Genomic DNA, 15,989 nt, shown 5'->3' with positions numbered 1-15,989 from the left:
CAAGGAAACATGGATAGGCAAATAGCAAGGTTATCACAGAAAAATACATCAAAACTCAGGAATCCAAGACATTAAATTACAGCGAGGCTTTATGAGGTTGGAACTGGGAATACAGATCCCCATCTCCGGAGGATGGTGGGGGGGACTGCTGTCTCCTCCCAGGACATCAGCTCTTCTCCCTTCTCTGCTCACTGGCTTCTTTGTTTACATGTTGTTCTACTTGATAACATCTGTCCCTCATCTATGGCTCATCCCAGCTGCCCAGCTCTCTTTCTGACCACTGCTTTAGATCCTCAATTCTAAATTCAGACAACTATCAGATTGGCTGAACCTAATTTTTCAAGCAAGGTATATAAATTATTCATTACTGGCCATCCAAAGTATCCAACCTTGGATGGACAGTGGATGGAATCATGTGATTTGAATATTTTTTTTTTAGATTTTTATTTCTTTATTTAACAGGTAGAATTACAGACAGTGAGAGAGAGAGACAGAGAGAAAGGTCTTCCTTCTGTTGATTCACTCCCCAAATGGCCAGCAACGGACAGAGCTGTGCCTATCCGAAGCCAGGAGCCAGGTGCTTCTTCCTGGTCTCCCATGCAGGTGCAGGGGCCCAAGCACTTGGGCCATCCTCCACTGCTTTTTCAGGCCACAGCAGAGAGCTGGACTGGAAGAGGAGCAACCGGGACTAGAACTGGCGCCCATATGGGATGCTGGTGCCTCAGGCGGAGGATTAGCCTAATGCACCACGGTGCTGGCCCCTTGAATATTTTTTTAAAAGATTTATTTTATTTATTTGAAGGGCAAAGTGGCAGAGAAAGAGACCATCCACCAGCTGATTCATTTTCTAATAGCTGGGGCTGGACCAGGTCAAAGCCAGGAGTGTGGAGCTCCGAGTCTCCCATGTGAATGGAAGGGGCTCCAGCATCATCTGTTGTTTTTCCAGGCATATTATTGGGGAGCTGGATTGGAAATGGAGTAGCCAGGACTTGAACCATTACTGTGCTATGGGATGCAAGTTATTCAAGAGGCAGCTCAGCCCACTGTGCCACAACAATAGCCTGCCCCTGTTTCGAATCTTGGCCATCCTTATACACCAGGATCTGTGAAGGGAAGTTACCCTTTGAAGGAGTTCTGGAAAGAGGAGGTAATATGACATTGTGTTTTCTCTGCAAAGTAGAAGGTAAGGTTTTAACCTGAGACGAGACGAGGAGGGTTGAGTTTAGGAGACTAACATCTAAAGCAACTCTGGAAAGAGGACACCTAGAAGATACACAAGAGCAGCATTAAGGACCCAGTTGGGTTATCAGACCAACATTTTGCAATTTTTTCATTCCTGGTGATTATGTGATGTCATCCAGCAGAGCTCACAGCCTAGTGAAGACTCATGGGAGGCAAACATTGGGTTGATTCATAGCTGAGATGTTTCCAGATAGCTGAAAAAACCAGACATTGGGACAGAGGATTAAACTCTTTGATTATTTGGCACATAGTTATAAATATTGCTTCAGTGAGTTAAACCAGGTATGTGACAATATGCCCTTCTTTCCCCACATGATGGTGTTATAATATATCTCTCACTTTGTGATATTAATATATCTGTTTTCAAGAAAAAATAGTATGTGTGTGTGTCTACCTATGCAGTGAATGTGGCAAAATATTAAAATTCTTACACTTTCAAAGCTAAAAAAATAATGAATGTAAAAAAGTTTTTAAGAGGCAGGTTGACTGTCAGCTGTTGCCAAAGCAAAATTGTAAAATTTGAGATTTCAGAGGCCCGGAATTTCTTGTTAGGTGAATAACTAAATAGTCTAGGGTGTGGTCATGAGAGAGATGGTCAAAGGGGGTGGAGGTCAAGGTCACAGAGTTGAGAAGGCAGAATATTTGAGAGGCATTGATCAGGGGGTGATTTGCTTCAATGGATTCTAAAGCCACTTGGGACAGTGGCAGGGTTTGGAATAGAGAGGAGAATGGTAGGCCAGGAAACCACTGTTCCAAATGCCTGCTTCTAAGTAGGAGCTTTAAGAGCCAGACATACAGCTTTTCATTTCTTTCTTTTCCCTTCTTAATAAAACTTGTATTGGCCCAGATAAAGACTGATCCATCAGGCATGAAGGCAACCTAGAGACAAGGCCCACTTGAACATGTAACCTGAGTGGGGAAGTAGATTGCTATTATAAGCCATCGATATTTATTACTGTAAGGCTCTGGATGATTTAATGATTTGGTCTGACTTCTCCAGCCTTATCTTTCAAATATCTCTCCCTTCACCTGACTAACTCCTATTTTTCTCTCAGATCCAGCTTAAATGTCACTTCCCCAGAAAAGTCTTTTCTGGCTTTTCTTTCCCCTACCCTGGCCCCAACACTGTACTCCCTTAAGATCACCTATTATTCTGTTCACAGCATCGTGTCCCTTTCCTTCCTGTTACTTAAACACAGTCTGTAATATTTGTCTGCGACTGTGATGATCTGTCTACCCCAGGAGAGAGGGTTGACATTATGACATTATGCACATGTTGTTTTTCATTATGTCCTGGTGTCTGGCACACCTATAAGCACTCAATGTGTTTAGATTAAGTGGACAATTCTGAGTCAGATCACAGGTGAACCCAGAAGTCAGGGACAGTCTGATGTGAAAAAAAGATAGGTGAAAAGCAAAAAAAAAAAAAAAAAAAAAAAAAAAAAAATCCAGTGCAAACAAAACAGAAACATGGTGTGGGGAGAGGAGAGGGTACATGGACAAAAGTTTACAGAGGATGGGCCTTTTATAAGATACGGCATGGGGGTGTGTGTGCTTACAACACTGGCATCCCATATTGGAGTGCTGCCTCGACTTCTGGCTACCCTATGCTCCCTGCTAATGCTCCTGGGAAAGTAGTGAATCACGGCCCATGTATTTGGCCCAACACTCATGTGGGAGACCTGGATGGAGTTTCTGGCTCCTGGCTTCAGCCTGGCCCCAAACTGGCTATTGTGGCCTCTTAGGAAATGAACCAGCAGATGGAAGATCTATCTTTCTCTCTAACACTTTGCCTTTCAAACAAGCAAACAAATCTTTTAAAAACAGATGCCAGATGCTGTTTGTACAGATAGAGAGTTAGCTGCTCAGAGCAAGGAACAGATTTATACATTAAGCTACCGTTGTGCCCTCCCTCTTTCCTTCACTCTTTTCTTTTCTCATTTCATCAACTTGTTGAGCATCTTCTAAGGGTTGGGCTTTTCTAAGAGTACAATAATAAATGAGTTAATTCCTGGTTTCATGAACTTCCCAAGGAGGGAAGAGAGACATGAACCAAATAATTGTAGGAGCAATGATGAATCTTTCAAAAATGAAATTCAGAGGCTGTGAGAAATCCCTCACAGAAACAGCCTACGTTCACCTTGCCCATGCCTGTTGCTGCTGCTCTTTCTGTTTGCAGCATTTTTCTCCTTGATCCTGACCTGTCCAAATTTTACCCAGGGCCTCAACTCAGGAGATACTTTACTGAAGAAGAGCAGACTTCTGAGGTCAGAGGGGAGTTCTCCATGTACTCTCCAGTGGTTTTGAGATAACATGGTTCAGGGACACTGAAGACAATGGTATTCGTGCCTGGGTCCTCTTCCCCCACATATGAGGAATCCCGGGCACTGCCAGTGGGATGTGTAAGCGTACACTGGGGTGGATTGAGCTGAGGGGCTGTGAGGGGCATTCAGTACCACCTCCATTTCCTCACAGGAGGAGGAGGAACACTCCCCACTGTGTTTTGGTGGAACTATATGCCTTTGGTGTATTCTACCTTACCTTGTGTGTTCATGTTTTTCTCTTACTTTTCTTTAAGCTCCTGGGGGCAGGAACCATGTCTGGTTCATCTTTTTATCCTTCCATGGCTTAGCAGAGGTCCTGTCACAGAGAATCTATTTACTCAATAAATGTTTACGGAATTGAATTGTGGGGGTTACCATTGCTCCTCAAGGCGCTGTTATATCAGGCTCATTCTTTTTCTTTAACACCATCAAAAGGTATTGTCAAGATGTTGTCATTGATTCAAAGAATCAACTTCCAGAATTCTATCTATTAAAATAAAAAAATTTGATCAGAGTAAATAGATATACATAGCAACAAATTGTATTAATACAGAAATACTTATTGACAAAAAGCAATAGACTTTCATTCCACCTACAGTCTTCTCTCTGGATGTAGTTTCTTTTTAACTATTGCTGTTTTTAGTTCTTCTGTGTGTGACCACCAGAAATCTAAACAATGCACCTACATCTCTATTTTTTGGGTTGTCTACTATAGGCAGTTTTTATTTCTTTTTTTTTTTTTTCTATGAGAGGTAAGAATTGAGTTCAGGCACAATAACTTTGTTCCTTCTCTTCCTCTCCGCCTCTTCCCTCCCCTCCCCTCTTTCCTTCCTTCTCCTCCTCTTCTGTGTCTCTACACACACACACACCTATTTAATCATTTACTTATTGAATTATTTATTCAAGAGGGAGGGTGGAGGGAGGAAAGAGAGCTAGCGCCCATCTACTGGTTTTACTTCCCAAATGCCCCCAGTGGCTGGGGCTGGTCGGGACCAAAGTCAGGTGCCAGGAACTCAGGTCGGGTCTACCACATGGGTGGCAGGAATCAACTGCTTCAGCCATCACTGCTGCCTCCCAGGGTCTGCACTGGAAGGAAGTTGGATTTAGAAGCTGGAGCCAAGTACTGAACCCAGGCGTTCCCCTAAGGGACACAGGTGTCTTAACCAGCATCTCAACCAGAAGGCTAAATATTGCACCCGTTCCCCAGTATTTCATAGATTTGTTTTAGTTCTTCTAAAATTACTTTTTTGAACTCACGGTTTGTACATGGTTCTATCTGTTCATTTCTTAGTTTATCATTGTTTTCCTGTAGTCTTTGTAAAATGACAGTGTTAGTGTTTTCTTGCATTTGTCCTTCTGCCTCTGCTCACCCTTTCTGGCTATTACCCTTAGGTTTTTATATTGCCAAGAAGGTTAACAGCTTTGTTCTGTTCTCCAGCCACAGTCAAATTATTGTTTTCCAGGAGGTTTACACCAAAAGTTGAAACAGTCCAATGTTTTTGTCATTACAGCTATGTAACTATCATTCATGCCTGGATCAAAGATTGAACAAGGATTATGCATTCTTCTCTACAGATCCGAAGTCACAACCTTTGGGTCACTCAAGTAAGAATGTCATAAGCACTAAATTTAAAAGATTTTTGTGTTCCCACACCAGTGGCTTAAAATCCATGTGTTTAGACCATGACTTTCTTATAATTATTATGCTAGGATTTCCAATTGTTCCTTGTTGCCAAAAACATAATGTTCCTTTATCACATCTCCAGCTTTTCCACTTTCTTTATCAATCATTTTTGAGTGTATTTCCTTGGCATATCCTCTCTTGCCAGACCTCTTGGAAGGAGTGGGTTAAGGGAGTTGGATAGTCTGGCTTCCATGTTGAACCATGAACTCTTCTTCACTTTTGAAATTTCTTTTCAAAAAGTATAATTTTGTTAAGTGTGATTGAGTATGAGGAATTATTCCAGATTCTAAATGATCCCCATACCAGGCTAGATAACTTCTCTGTCTCATTCTGGCCTTTCTCATAGTTTGAGTTTTCAGTTCGTTGTACCTTCATTTTATCAGTAAAATGGAGATAAGACATCCAAATTATGTCATAGGAAAAGTAATTAGGAACTGACCCTCTTTTGTAAAATAGATAGTCTCATGGATAATTTATATCTATCTATCTATCTATCTTTCTACATCTATCCATCTATCTCTAGCCAATCATTAAGGTTTCAGTAAAATAAAAATATCACAGGAGAAGTCTTCCTGGGAATAGCATAGGGATAATGTAAAGCACACATTGCTTTTGTTTCTGTGATGGGGCCATTCATTCATGATGTCCCATGATGTTCTTTGGATTGGACACAGTCTGATGCCAGCTTCAGGACTGAGGCTTCTCAGTGCCGGAGGAAGGAGGCTGGAGCCTCAGGTAGGTTTAGATGCTGTATTGAGCATTAACCCTGGACCTTGGTTAGTGGAAATTCTGTCTCCTCCTTCTCGGCTTTGTTGAAAACTCCCCATGCAGCCTCCACATGTGGAGAAGGAAAACTGGACTGTCACAGACTTCTGCATTTCAAAAGGAGAGGAGATCTCATTAAATCTATAGGATCTACTCTGAAGCCAGCCAAATAGCTTTGGATGACTCGGAATTAAGATGATTTGCAGCTTACTTTCCCCATCCCCTTAGTTTCAGCTTGAAGGCCACTTCTGAAGGGAGATCCCTCCTGCCCCCAGAGAGAGAGAGATTAAATCTCTTTATAACACATCACCTGAATTGGCCAGAAACAGTGCAGGTGGTAGATGCTGAACTCAAAACTATAAACAGAAAGAGAATTTCTTGACTCACGAAACTGAGAAGACCATGTAGCATTCATGGATAGATCCATGGAGCGTATGGGAGCTCAGTTTAAATGACCAAGTTGGTCTGTGTCCCATCTTTCCTTAACTTTGCTGCCGTCACCGCCTCTCCCCTCCTCTTTCTCTCCTCTTCATTCTTCCTTCTTTTTCTTTACACTCTTCCTTCCTCTACCCTTCCTTTTCCACTTTATTCTTTTCTTTATTTGAAAACCTGTTTTTAGCATTTTGTGCCACTGAAGTTCTAGTTGACATTAGCCTTGTAACCAAGTCACAGAGGTGGTGAAGCCATCACTTTCCCAGATCCGTGTATCCAACAACAAGGAGACTCTAGTTTTTCATATTAAGTTCCCATCCCTGACCAATCATTTTACCAGGGGAACGGCATATACTTGGGTTTCCTAGTTCACTGCAGATCATGTGAAAGAAAGTTTCATTGTCTGGAAAGATAGGTTCTGTTGTCTAAAGAAGGCTGGGAGGATGCTTGGCTTATGAAACACCAGGCTCCATTTCACAAAGCCTTGTTCTCCCTATTTAATCCATGTACGGTGAACTTAATGAAGTTTAAAATTCAAAGCCATTATTTTCTTTCATGGTCCTTTTGCAAAATTTATAGAAGTAAAAATATATTTTCCCCCATAAACTTTTAATTTAAGGTATACAAACTTCATGCATTTCATAAATACGACTTTAGGAACATAGTGATTCTTCCCCAAGGTACCTGCCCTCCTACCTGTCTCCCACCCTTCTTCCTCTTCCCTCCCGTATTCCTATTCTTATTTTTGACTAAGATCTATTTTCAATTAACTCTATACATATATAATTAAATTTTTACTTAATAAAGAGTTCAACAAATAGGATGATGAAAACCAGTTTTTCTACAGTTTTTTTAATTTCTCTTTTGATTTTTTCTATGATCCACTGTTCATTTAGGAACGTGTTGTTCAGTCTCCACGTGCTTGCATATGTTCTAGAGATTCTTGAGTTATTGATTTCCAGCTTCATTCTATTGTGGTCAGAGAAAATGGATGATATGATTTCAATTTTTTGGAATTTGCTAAGACTTGCTTTATGGCCTAGCCTGTGGTGTATCCTAGAGAAAGTTCCATGCACTAGTGAGAAGAATGTGTATTCTAAAGCTGTAGGATGAAAAGTTCTGTAGATCTGTTAGGTCCATTTGGTCTATGGTGTCAATTAACTGCTGTTTCCCTGCTGATTTTCTGTCTGGTTGATCTGTCCATTGCTGAAAGTCGGGTATTAAAGTCCCCCATTACTATTGTATGGGAGTCTATGTCTCCCTTTAGATACATGAATATTTCTTTTAAGTAGCCAGGTTTCCAGCCACATTGTTTTCACAATCCCAGCTCACAAGACTCCCGCAGTCACTGGCACCCAGCCCTCTGTCAAAACTCCCAGCCAGACTCAGGCACCTCCTCTTGGCTGGTTGCTGGGCACGTGGACACAAGTTAGTGTAGCTTTTACAAATGTCCAAAATGGCACCTGCCCTCTCTCGGCTAGTTACAGGATGCCAGTGCTGGGTGACTGGGGAGAGAGAAACATGCCCTCCCTTTTCTTCCTTTAGGTTGGCAGGTACACTGTCCCCCCAGGGCTCCAAACTGGACTCAGGCCGGGCTCTTTCCACAGCTTTATTGCCAGTGGCTTGGGCTGCTGCAGTCTGGTCTCACCTCACTCTCCAAATCTGGTGCTGAGGCTTGTGGTTGCTGGGATCCCAAGTTGTGTGTGTCCAGAGCCTCTACAAAGATCCACAGTGTCTCTTTAATTTGTGTGGAGTTTCCTTTGCCGTTTTCTCCCTAGCTCTTCCCTGAGATTGTACTCTCTCCATGTTTCTTAAACTACATTCCCCTAGATTAGAGCAATAAGCTCCCTCCCTATTCTTCTCCATCTGTTATACTCCAAATGCCAAAATACCTTTTAAAATATATATTTGAAAGGCAGAGAGGGAGAGAAAGAGGGGGGTGGGGGGAGAGAGAGAGAGAGAGAGAGAGAGAGAGAGAGAGAGATCTTCCATCTGCTGGTTCACTCCTCAAATGGCTGGGGCTGTACCAGGCCAAAGCCAGGTGCTGAAACTTCATCTGGATCTCCCATGTGGGTGCAGAGACTCAAGGATTAGGGCATCTTTTGCTGCTTTCCTTGGTACATTAGCAGGGAGCTGGATGGGAAGTGGGGCATCTGGAACTTGAACCAATGCCCGAATGGGATGCCAGTGTTGCAAGCAGCAGCTTAACCCACTGCACTTCTTTTTTTTTTATTGATTAAATTATTTGAAAGTCAGAGTTACACAAAGAGAGAAGGAGAGGCAGAGAGAGAAAGAGAGAGAGAGAGAGAGAGAGAGAGGTCTTCCATCCGTTGGTTCACTCCCCAGGTGGCCGCAATGGCTGGAGCTGTGACAATCCGAAGCCAAGAGCCAGGACCTTATTCTGGGTCTCCCATGTGAGTGCAGGGGCCCAAGGACTTGGGCCATCCTCCACTGCTTTCCCAGGTCATAGCAGAGAGCTGGATTGAAAGTGGAGCAGCCGGACTTGAACTAGCGCTCATATGGGATGCCGGCACTGCATGCGGCGGCTTTACCCACTATGCCACAGTGCTGGCCCCTGCATTCTTTATTCATTTGTTTTTTCTTGTTGTTAGGACCATTAGCATAAGATCTAACCTGTTAAGCTTTTCAGTGCAGAATACAGCGTTGTCAACTAGAGGCACAATGTTGTACAGATGGTCTCTCATCTTGCGTAATTGAAACTATATCCTAGCTGAAGAGCAGCTTCTCATTTTCCCCTCCCCTGTAACCTCTGGCAATCACTATTTTATTCTTTGTTTCTGAGTTTGACTGTTTTAGCCACCTTGTGTAAGTGGAGCCATGTAATACTTGTCCTTCTGTGATGACTTATTTCACTTAACATAATGTCCTTCGGTTTTACTTTTTTTATAGTATATCTGAAAAATATTTATTTATTTTATTTTAGAGAGAGAGAGAGAAAATGAGAATGAGAATATCTTCAAACTGATGGTTCAATCCCCAATTGGCTGCAACAGACAGGGCTAGACCACGTCAAAGCCAGAAGCCAGTAACTCCATTCAGATGTCCCACTTGGAGACTGGAACCCAAGTAATTGGGCCATCATCTGCTGCCTTCCAGGTGCATTAGCAGGGAGCTGGGTTGGAAGCTCAGTGTAGCCATGACTTGAACCAGGCTTCACTATGAGAAGCTTAACCTATTGCACTGCAATGCCCGCCTGTGTCCCTCACTTTTGTCCAAGGTGTTACATGTGGCAGGAGTTTCTTCTCACATAAGGTTGAATGATATTCCAGCACAGGTGTTCTCCTATACCACATTTCTTTATCCATTCATCTCTTGATGAACATGTAGGTTGCTTCCACACCTTGGCTGTGGCTGCAATGAACGTAGGAGTGTAAACATCTGTGTGAGATCCTGATTTCAATTCTCATGGTTATATATACCCAGAAGTAGGATTGCTGAATCAAATAGGCCACAATAGCAGTAGGAGATTTCAGGACCCCATTTTCAATAATGAACAGAAAATCCAGACAGAAAATCAGCACAGAAATGGCAGACTTGAGCAACATTGTAGACCAACTGGCCTTGAGCGCCACAGACAGAACATTCTACCCCAAAACAGTGGTTTATTCATTCTTTTTTTTTTTTTTTGGTTTATTCATTCTTAATGCATATTTACTATTTGCTGTGGAGATAGCTTTGCAATATAACATTTACTGAATTATTACTTCTGTGCCAGACACTTATATCTGCTTTTATTTTTAGAATTCATTTTTTAAAAATTTACATATGCTTCTTTTGGATATTCAGTTCTGGGAGTTTGACAAGTGCATAGACATTTAATTTTGTATCTTGTTTTGTATTCTTTTTTAAACAGAGGCTGTAATTCCTCCAAATTGTATAAGCTTAGAGTCCCATAACACTTGACTATTGTGGACTCAACTTCCCTGTTTACTGACGGCTTTCTTGTTAGACTCTCATCTTAGTCATTCAGTTTCCTCATCAGTTGTATTCTCTAGCATGATACCTGGCACACAGTAGGTGTTCAGTGAACATATAAGGGAAAGCTCTTGGCTGGCGCCGTAGCTCAATAGGCTAATCCTCCTCCTGTGGCGCCGGCATATGGGGTTCTAGGCCCGGTTGGGGCGCCGGATTCTGTACCAGTTGCTCCTCTTCCAGTCTAGCTCTCTGCTGTGGCCCGGGAGTGCAGTGGAGGATGGCTCAAGTGCTTGGGCCCTGCACCTGCATGGGAGACCTGGAGGAAGCACCTGGCTCCTGGCTTCAGATTGGTGCAGCACACCAGCCACAATGCACTGGCTGTGGCAGCCACTTGGGGGGTGAACCAACAGTAAAGGAAGACCTTTCTCTCTCTCTCTCTCTAACACTGCCTGTCCAAAAAAAAAAAAAAAAAAAAAAAGAGAGAGAGAGAGAGAGAGAAAGCTCTGTGGCAATAGCAAAATTCTAAACTCTTTGGCCATCCTGGTGCATGTACAGACCCTGATATAAAGAGTTAGCATTGCTTGAACTGCCATGATGTGTGTTCCTGGGAACATCTACAAGGGCCTCAGGTGCCTTCAGGTTGCTGTGTTGTTGTTGTTGTTTTTTTTTCCTTCTATTTTTCTATTAGTAGGATTCCAATATCCAGAACATCAAGCCCTATTTTCCCCAGCCCTACTTAGCAATTTTACTTTTTTTTCCTGATTTTTCTGAGTCGGCCATTTAGAGTCCTGGTTTCACATATGGAGACCTGTTCTGAATCCTAACCCTGCAGAAGGATTTTCTAATTTTGGATTTTTTTTGGGGGGGTGTTAATTGCCTGACTGCCTTAATTGTCCATTGTGAAGGCCTAGACTTGGGAGACTTATTTGGACTTCTTTCAATTTCTTGGATCCATGAATTTTTTTAAAAGATTTATTTATTTATTTGAAATGTGGAGTTACAGAGAGAGAAAGAGAGAGAGAGAGAGAAAGCACGCGCGCGAAATATCGATGGATCTTCCATTCATCCACTGGTTTATTTTCTCAATGGCCACAACAGGTCTGGGCCAGGCTGAAGCCAGGAGCCAAGAGCTTCTTCTGGGTCTCTCACATGGGTGCAGGGGCCCAAGGACCTGGGCCATCCTCTGCTGCTTTCCCAAGCGCATTAGCAGGGAGCTGGATCAAAAGTGGAACAGCTGGGACTTGAACCAGTGCCCATATGGGCTTCCGGCATTGCAGGCCATGGCTTTAATCCATTGTGTCACAGCATTGGCCTTGGATCCATGGAATTTTTTAAAAATAAATTGTATTGTGTATATTTGTGGTTGGTAATATGGTGCTACAAGATATGTATCAATACAGTGAGGCACATTAACATATACATCATCTCACATAGTTTTACTTTGTTTGCTTGATGAGCATAACTAAAATCTACTTTTTAACAAAAACTCTTAACATAATATAATTTTATTTTATTTATTTATTTTTTAAAGACTTATTTATTTATTTGAAAGCATTACAGAGAGAGAAGGAGAGGCATAGAGAGAGGTCTTCCATCCGCTGGTTCACTCCTCAATTGGCTGAAACGGCTGGAGCTGCGCCGATCTGAAGCCAGGAGCCATAAGCTTCTTCTGGGTCTCCCACATGGGTACATACTGCTTTCCCAGGCCATCGCAGAGAGCTAGATCAGAAGTGGAGCAGCCGGGACTTGAACCAGCACCCATATGGGATGCCAGCACTGCAGGCGGCGGCTTTACCCACTACGCCGCAGTGCCGGCCCCAATATAATTTTATTAAAGTTCTTGTGAGATGTGTAAGCATGCTCACACCACACATCTCCTATTCTGTGTCCTTTGTCTTACCTCTCCCCACTTCCTCCGCCTGCCTCTGTGGTAACCTCTGTTTAACTCTCCAGGGTCCTCAAGTCCTCTGTTCTGCATCAAAGAGCCCTCATGTGATGTAGCTATGAATTCACAACCCCATGCAGGATGTGGCGAGGAATGTCATCTCCTTTCCTTTCCTTATTTCTGCTTTAAAAAGATTTATTTTATTTATTTGAAAGGCAGAGGGAGAGAGGGAGGGAGGGATGGGGAGGAGAAGGGAGGGGAAGGTGAAGGGGAGAGAGAGAGAGAGAGAAAGAGAGAATGAGAATGAGAATATGAGTCTTTCATCTGCGGGTTCACTCCCCAAATAGCCACAAATTAGGAGCCTAGCACTCCATCCAGGTCTCCCACTTGGATGGTGGGGACCCAAGTGGTCTACCTTCCACTGCTTTCTCAGGTACATTAGCAGGCAGCTGTGACTCAAATCATCACTCTGATATGGGATGCCAGAGTTACAGGCAGTGGGTTAACCTGCTATGCCACAAGGCCGGCCCTTAATTATTTTCTTAATTCCACACTGAACCAGCCATGTGCCTTGCTGATACACAACTGTGTGTTATCTTTATTGGAGGTCACTCTACTCTTCCAGCTCATTTTGGAATTACAGAATTTTAAGTGGTGTAAAATACTTGAGGAGGTCTCTTCTGGTCTTGGTCAGTACTCCTTATCTGTGCCAAGTCCATGTGATTTGTTGAAACTATGACACTTGGCTTCTGTTACATGCCTGTTACATGTGATCATTTTCTCTAGGGCTGAAAGTCCAGTTTGCTGAATCCCCAGGCTCCCTGGCCTGCCATGCAGTCATTTACTGCAAAGTCCTGCCAAGTCTTGCAGGTTCTGTTGGGGTGTGAGTTAGCAACCAAACCTGTTCCTGAGGATCCCATCTGTTTCCCTGTGTGGTGGGACCTTTTCCTCTTGATGTTTCCTCCTTTAGCGCCCACCTTTGGGTACCCATCAATCTTTTTTTCCCTTCTCCAGGATACCTAGAGTCACCTAGGCAGGCAGAGTGGATAGTGAGAGAGACAGAGAGAAAGGTCTTCCTTTGCCGTTGGTTCACCCACCAATGGCCGCTGTGGCCGGCGCACCGTGCTGATCTGAAGCCAGGAGCCAGGAGCTTCTCCTGGTCTCCCATGGGGTGCAGGGCCCAAGCACTTGGGCCATCCTCCACTGGCCTCCTGGGCCACAGCAGAGAGCTGGCCTGGAAGAGGGGCAACCGGGACAGAATCCGGCGCCCTGACCGGGACTAGAACCCGGTGTGCCGGCACCGCAAGGCAGAGGATTAGCCTAGCGAGCCGCGGCGCCGGCCTCTTGTTAGTCTTATGTTTTTGTAAAAGCCAGCGGGGCAGGGAGATGCTTTCAGGAATGTTGGCTTTCTGCTTTACAAACACTGAGGAAAGAACAAACGTAGGTCTGGCTTGTTTCTTAGAATAAGAGAGGAGAGAAGTTCAGGTTCCAGAGCACAAATGCACATTTGCTCTTGTAACTCTCAATGCATGAATGTCTCAGTAATTCATCCCACCATAATAGTAAACTGGAATGCGATGGATCTCCTGGCATCAGATAATTCCGGAAACCACTGTGGTACAACTTCTCAGGACCTCGGTGGCTGCAGGCAGAGGGCTCCTAAATCTGGCTGTGTCAGGAAGGATATCTCTGTTGATCAAGAGGAAAACTTCTTGTAAACCCAACGGGTACACACCTTTTAAGGTAAACATCTGCACAGGCCTGTGGAATGTTCCAGAACCTTTATTCTTTCTTTCTTTTTTTTTTTTTAAAGATTTATTTATTTATTTGAAAGGCAGAGTTACAGAGAGCAGAGGCAGAGAGAGACAGACAGTTGGAGAGAGATCTTCCATCTGCTGATTTACTCCCCAGATGCCTACAGCTAGCTGGGGCTAGGGCAGGCCAAAGCCAGGAACCCAGAACTCAATCCATGTCTTCGACATGGGTGGCAGGGACCCTGGTACTTGAACCCTTATCTGCTGCATCTCAGGATGCGTGTTAGCAGGAGGCAGAGGAGTTAGAAGCAGAGCCTGGACTTGAATTCTGGGATTCAGATATGGGATGTGGGGGTCCCAAGTGGTGCATTGACCACTGCCTCAAACTCCTGTTCTTCCAGAAGCTATCTCTTAGCAGTAAATCGGAGTTTGGTAAGATGGTGGCTTACTGACCAGACATATTCCTATTTAAAGACCATACAGTCTAGTTCTCCTTATGAAATAGACCAGATTGCATGCATGAATCTCTCTACAGGGAAGATTTAGCTTAATTTGGATATCACACAAATCTGGCCCAACAGACATCTACTGAGCAAGTTCAGGGTGTCAAGTTCTGAAAGGTTCAAAGGGCCTCAAGGAACTCCTGGTGTAATGGGGAAAACAGCACCAAACTTTTATAGTCCAAGGTGATAAAATATATATAAAAGACTCTGAGAGCATAGCAGAAAAGCCCACAGAAAATTCAGAGAGGAAATAACATTATTTTGGGTTGTGAAGGACACAAAATATTTTCCAGGTGGGGATGAGAGACAGAGGGCATTCCTGGAAGAGGAACAGCAGAGCCAAGGCACAGGGCAGATCCTTGCTGTGGGGGAGCATGTGTGCACTAGTGCATGCCTTGGGAAGCAGGGAGTAGGAGCTGGTCAGATTGATTTCAGAGGAGAACTGCAAGAAGTAGAAGTTGTTTCTCTAAATCTAACCCGGTATTGTGACTAGCAAGTAAATCTGTCTACCATTTCATTTCAGATACTATGATGCTGACATCACAAACATTTGTTGTGCTCTTCCCTTGTAAGGAGCTAAGTGTATTTTAGGGATCATTTCATTTGATTCTTACAATATCCCATGAGTAGGTTCTGCTGTTGTCCTCATCTTATAGTTGTTCTCTGTGTTCACACATGTATTCTCTACTGTTACAATATTCCAAGTATCTAAGAAACTCACAAATCCCTGTGTGACTCCTAGAGAGTCACATAGTTATTTTTTTCATTTTCTTTATTTTTTTAGAGGAAATAAAAAGCACTGCTTTGGGGCAAATTGAAGTGACCCAGCATGGTGTCCACTTAAACCTGTTGCTATACCACAGGACATTTTGACCTCATCATTTTGGCCTCTCTTTTTGAGGAGAATTGCTCCTGTTCTTTTGACTGAGAACATTTTGAATTCAAGACCTTTAATTAGAATTATATCAACTTAGATGGACTTTCCATAGAGAAAATGTTTTCTGGAGTGAATTCCATTAAGCCAATTTAATCTCTTGATCAATTTTGTACATAGCACAGTTAGACTGTTTCCAAAAATGTTAACTCTACTGAAATTATTGTCATTTAGATCAATTCTTGTCCAATTAAGACCTGAAACAAAATTTGATGTATTGATTATTGTCCATATAAAATTTTACTGATCTTGGCTCCTATCTGTGTAGTAGTCATTATTTCTATCAAGTCTTTTTTTCCCCTGGGTCAAAATTTACACATGAAATTTTTTAAGAAAGAAAGTCAGACTCTGTGGCCAAATTGTACTGAATAGGTTAGCATGATGCTTTAGCTGTTGATTACTTATGCCAGTAGGTTAAAAATCATGCCTATTATGAACTGAATGAAAATAATGATACTTTGTATTCATTTCTTTTGGGAAAATTGTAAAATTTTTTATGCACGTGTATTTGCAACAGAGGAGAAGCAGAG

At 42.9% G+C, this 15,989-nt stretch overlaps 1 long non-coding RNA gene across 4 annotated transcripts in view; it reads left to right on the top strand.

Moving 5' to 3' along the window:
* Window positions 1–15,989, top strand: part of LOC149120593 (uncharacterized) — a 258,624-nt gene that overhangs the window by 26,165 nt on the left and 216,470 nt on the right. Inside the window, exon 2 of one of the 4 annotated variants that reach the window (XR_016226350.1) lies at window positions 5,078–5,171. The exons of the other annotated variants lie outside the window; for them this stretch is intronic. This is a non-coding gene — a long non-coding RNA (uncharacterized LOC149120593). The remainder of the gene's footprint in view (window positions 1–5,077; window positions 5,172–15,989) is intronic. 4 annotated transcript variants of the gene reach the window in all.

This window comes from Oryctolagus cuniculus, chromosome 19, assembly GCF_051225735.1.
Source record: "Oryctolagus cuniculus isolate XC-2025 breed Fujian yellow rabbit chromosome 19, ASM5122573v1, whole genome shotgun sequence".
Classification (NCBI taxonomy): Eukaryota; Metazoa; Chordata; class Mammalia; order Lagomorpha; family Leporidae; genus Oryctolagus; species Oryctolagus cuniculus.
Note: the sequence above shows the minus strand (reverse complement) of the source record. Positions and strands in the feature narration are given on the sequence as shown.